This window comes from Canis lupus, chromosome 25 (genome assembly GCF_011100685.1).
Source record: "Canis lupus familiaris isolate Mischka breed German Shepherd chromosome 25, alternate assembly UU_Cfam_GSD_1.0, whole genome shotgun sequence".
Taxonomy (NCBI): Eukaryota; Metazoa; Chordata; class Mammalia; order Carnivora; family Canidae; genus Canis; species Canis lupus.
The window spans coordinates 27,718,680-27,723,781 of NC_049246.1; the positions used below are offsets into that span (position 1 = coordinate 27,718,680).

The following is a 5,102-nucleotide window of genomic DNA, read 5'->3' on the forward strand; positions in this document are numbered from 1 at the left end:
TCACACCCACCAGCTATTCAGGAAGCCATCATAGAAGAGGGAACCATGTCCACTCATTGGCCCCAGGCTTCTCTCAGATTCCTGCCTTCCCCCTGTCTGTGTTTGGGCTGTCTGACCCCCAGTGGCTCAGTGCTCCTGTTTTATCTCATGCATACTGGTTGGGTTTCAAAACTCCAAATGTTAGGGACCCAGTGTGGCATGGAGCCACACTAATCCTCTGGGGGAGGGTTTTTTTTTTAAATGTTAAGATTTTATTTACAAAGCTTCTTTGTTGTACAGAAAGTAAAAATGTTGTTACAGTCTCGGTGTAACTGGAAGCCACAGATGGCTGGCTCACCAATCACAACTCTCCACGCTACAGCAAGTCTGACACGAAAACCTAACAACACTTACAATTTTGTGGGGTGAAGTTCCCCAAGCTTGGTGGTGAATTTCCAAGAGGGGCTAAATAGAGGAAGGTGGAATGTCACAGGAACTGTTCTTTGGCTCTTTGGGTGGGTGGGTGTCCTGGGGTTTGTATCACAGCTACCTTTTTTTTTTTTTTTTTAAACAGCTACCAAATCCATATGGGCAGTCCAACCAATACTGAACAGTTCTTTCTTTGCAAGTTATTTGGGGTTTTAATCATCTTCTCCTTCATCGTCTATTTCTCTCTTCCTCTTTTCACCTTTCCCACTTTCTTCCTCCTCTTCATCTTCATCTTCATCCTCATCGTCTTCATCTTCATCAACCTCTCCATCATGTCCAAATTGTGGACAGTCACGTGAACACACCGGGGCTTGGAGTTTATGGTGAAGCACAGCGAAAAAGCCAGTGTCCAGGTTAGCTGCACTCAGCAGCTGTCTCTGCTCCTATGGTAATGCGTGGGGTAGTCCAGTGCTGTCTGCTGCCTGTTTTGTCCCTGAGCGGCAGTGCCACCTCTCCCAGATGCACTCCAGTGGGCCCCAGGGGATCCTCAGACACTCTGTCTGCTGCTGGACCTTTGCCCCCTCCCCAGGAGCACTTCAGAGCTGGCCAGGCTCCACCCATGGGGACAGCGTGGAGTTCTGGGACTCCAGACTCTGAGCTCCACTGCTTCCAAGAACTTTCTATAATCAGCCCCTTTCACTTTCTCCCCTCGATGGCTTTGGGGAAATGTTTTTCTTGTGCAGTGCCCCGTGCATGTCCTCTCCCACATGCACTCTCCTCTCTCTCCTCTCTCCCTGACCAGGCCCCCCCCTTTCGCCTCCCCCAGATCCTGTCTCCACACCTACCTTCCATGCTATAGCCTCTTTTCTTCAAGTTGTGTGCTTTGCTCTCCATCCTCAGATCAGTTTCTTGGGTGTTCAGAATGATTTGATATTTCTCTAGCTGTGGTCATGGGATGAGGCAAGCCTAGGGTCGCCCTCCTACTCCTTCCTCTTAACTCCTCCTCCCCTTGTCCAGCGGTCTGAACAGCCATGCACAGGGGGTGTTTGGAATGAGGTAGTGAGACTGGTGAAAGCCCTGGCTGTCCTGGCCTGAATCTGCTGCTGCAAACCAGGAGAGGCAGGGACACTTGTGAAGATGGCTACTGACCCCAGAGAAGTGCTTGGTCTGAGGTCTATGGAAGGGCTTCAGGTTTTGTATCCTTGAAAACTAGGCTCCCTTCCTGGCCCATACAGAGGATGAGAAGTACCTTAGTTCCCTGAGGTCAGACCTCCCAGGCCCTAGCTTCTGCCACAAAGGCTGATGAAGTCAGCATCACGAAGTGAGTCTGAACTCTGAGAGTCCAAGAACGGGTCTGCAGAGACATTGCCTCTGTGTAAAGTCTGTTTCCTCCCTTGGGTTTGAAATTCTTTTAAGTGGCACAGGACATCAGTAGTGCCCACCTTCCCTGCCCCGTCCTTTCTCACACCCTGGTGGCCCTTCCTCTGTCCCACTATAGAGGGCTTCCTGTGACAGCTGAACACACCTGAATGTCCTGATGGGGCCTCTAGAACTATGGGGCCCTGGTCCAGGGTGTCCTGGGCTCCTTGCTCCCCTGTTACTGTATCTGACACCTCTTCGCTTGCAGATAACCTGTCCCTTTGGGTTCAGGGACTCGTACCTGCAGCTATCTTCCTGTGCCAGGGGCACCCCGTCTCCAGCTCTCTGTAAGTCCACTCTTTCTCAGGTCACCTGTGTGGTGAGCCTTCATATATCATCCATTGGAAATAGCAGCCCCAGTCCTAGTGTTTTGCTGTATTCTCTGAACCTGGTGCCATCCCGCAAGCTCCTTGTCTGTTGAACTGTCCTCCTTCTCCTCCAGGGCAGATCAGGAGTGGAGCACATCCACCTCCAGGCCCTGAGAAGCACCTCATCACAGTTGGTGCTCATTAAACACAAGTATCTCTTGACATCCAGTTAGTTCCCACATGCGCAGGAAGAGTTAGGAAGGCAGGGGTTTCCATGTTTAGCGAGTCTATCTGGCTTCTGAATTGTGGCTGCTACATAGTAAGATGTCTAATATTGAGGGGACCATCTAAAAACCTGTCTGAATCTGTTCAGGTCCTGAATTGGGGTAGTGAGGCTTCAAATAGGGAAAGTTTGGAAATTTGGGAAAGACGAAACTTATAATTGCTCAATTTATAAGGGAAAGGGAAGACCCAGGTAAGACAGGGATGAAAGTAGGGCTGCTGGGGCCACTGAGTCAGAGGACATCACTGGTGTCACTTCAGCAGCTCAGGCTCCCTGGTGGTGGTTCCTCCCTGGGGATGACAGTGCCACCTGGACTTATCACTAGAGGCGATCTTCTCTTCAAAACACTTTAAGAAAGAAGGAAGAATGGAATGTGTCCCTGGAGTGCCTCCCACTAAAATACTCCTGCACTTGAAAGTGTAGCGTGTGCTGGCCTGAAACTCACTCAGGCGGCCCGGAGCCTGATGGTGCTGGGTCTGATGGTGGGGCTCAGGCGCTCTGTGGTGGGAGCCCTCTTCTCCAGGCAATGCTTGAACAGAGTTTCCTGCTGAAACACTGTCTCCTTGTGGCCTCTCCCCACCTTGGTTCCTGTCATTGCATCAGCTTCACTGTTGGGAGTGGTGCCAGTTCAAAGGCAAAGTCTGTGAAGCTGCTCGAGGTTCTGAATGCCCTGGAGGAGGAGGAGGAGGAGATCTTCCGTTGCGCCACCTGACAGTGCCTCAGGTGACTTCACTGATGAGGACTCAGGGGACAAAGGTGGCCAGCGAGGCTTCCACCTGCCCGGCAGTGTCCTGCATGCCTCCCTGGTGCCTGAGGACTCTGGTGCAGAGTAGAAGGAGGAGGAGGAGGTGGAGGAGGAGGAGGAGGAGCTGCAGCTGTAGCTGGCCCTGAAGAGACAGAGGGCAGTGGTGGAGCCTTGGCATATTTGGACCAAGAGAGATATCCGAGCTGACTTCTGCAGCTGGACTGCATCCGATCCTCACATAGAGGATCTCAAGAGCCAGGAACTGAGTCCTGTCAGCCTCTTTGGGTTGTTTTTGATGAAGGAACAATTAATTTCATTGTTAATGAAACCAATCGTTATGCTTGGCAGAAAAATGTCAACCTGGGGCTCACAGCCCAGGAATTAAAGTGTGTTCTGGGCATTTTGATTTTAAGTGGGTATATATCTTATCCAAGGAGAAGGATGTTTTGGGAAACCTCTCCTGATTCCCATCATCATCTTGTGGCTGATGCAATCAGAAGGAACAGGTTTGAAGTGATCTTCTCCTATCTGCATTTTGCAGATAACAATGAGCTGGATGAAAGTGATAGATTTAAAAAAAAAAAAAAAAAAAAAAAAAAAAAAGAAAGTGATAGATTTGCCAAAGTCAGGCCTCTCATCGTCCGGATGAATTATAATTTCCAGAAGCACGCACCCTTGGAAGAGTTCTACAGCTTTGGTGAGTCCATGTGTGAGTACTTTAGGCACCGGGGATTCGAGCAGCTACCTGCAGGGAGGCCCATGGAGCTGGGCTACAAGATCTGGTGTAGGACAACCAGCAGGGGCTACCTGGTGTGGTTTGAGCCCTCACAGGGCACGCTGTTCACCAAATCAGACAGGGGTCTGGACCCAGGAGGCAGTGTGGTGGTGAAGTTTGTGGATGCGCTTCAGGAGCGTGGCTGTCGGCCTTACCACATATTTTTCAACAAGGTTTTTGCAAGTGTCAAACTCATGTCCATTTTGAAGAAAAAGGGGGTGAAGGCCACAGGAACTGTTCATGAGTATAGGACTGGGCGATGTCCCCTCGAACATCCCAAAGAACTTAAGAAAATGAAGAGAGGTTCATTTGATTATAAAGTCAATGAGAGCGAGGAGATTATCGTGAGCCGCTGGCATGATGGCAGTGTGGTCAACTTCTGCTCCAATGCTGTGGGCATAGAGCCGGTGGGGCTGACCAGCCATCCTTCGGAAATAGCCAAAACGCGGACCCAGGTCCATCAGCCCTCTCTGGTGAAGCTGTACGAGGAGAAGGGGGTGGTGTCAGTCGGATGGACCAGAACATTGCCAAGTACAAGGTGAAGATCCGGGGCATGAAGTGGTATTCAAGCTGCATTGGCTATGTCAGCGATGCCGCCCTGGATAATGCCTGGCAGCTGCACAGGATCTGCAGCCGTGATGCCCAGGTGGACCTCCTGGCCTTCCGGAGATATGTGGCCTCTGTGTACCTAGAGAGCAATGCTAACGTGTCCTCGCAAGGGAGGCAAAGCAGGCGGCTAGAAACTGAGAGCCACTTTGACATGATTGAGCACTGGATTGTCCACCAGGACAAGAGGACCCGGTGTGCCTCTGCCACTCACAGACCAACACGCGCTGTGAAAAATGCCAGAAGGGTGTCCACGCCAAGTGCTTCAGGGAGTACCATATCCAGTGATGCGCGAGGACCAGAGGGAGCCCTGTGGATGTTTGGTTTATAATGAGATTTTACAGCTACTTACATATAGTAGAGCACCTGATTTTGTGTTGGGAAAAAGAGACCTGAATCCCCCATTATTTGCTTTTGTATTTTCTCTGTATCTCCATTAGTTATCTTTTTATTGTCTTCTCTGATGCCTACATGTAATATAAATTAGTATTTATATTGGCAATGGTCGGTGTTTATAAATCTCTAGATTATACTCTTATTTACTTCAACAATGGGCCC

At 50.2% G+C, this 5,102-nt stretch overlaps 1 pseudogene; it reads left to right on the forward strand.

The window, feature by feature from the left end:
- The first annotated feature begins 2,891 nt into the window (after positions 1 to 2,891).
- Positions 2,892 to 4,832, forward strand: LOC100855481 (annotated as a pseudogene).
- The last annotated feature ends 270 nt before the right edge of the window (positions 4,833 to 5,102 follow it).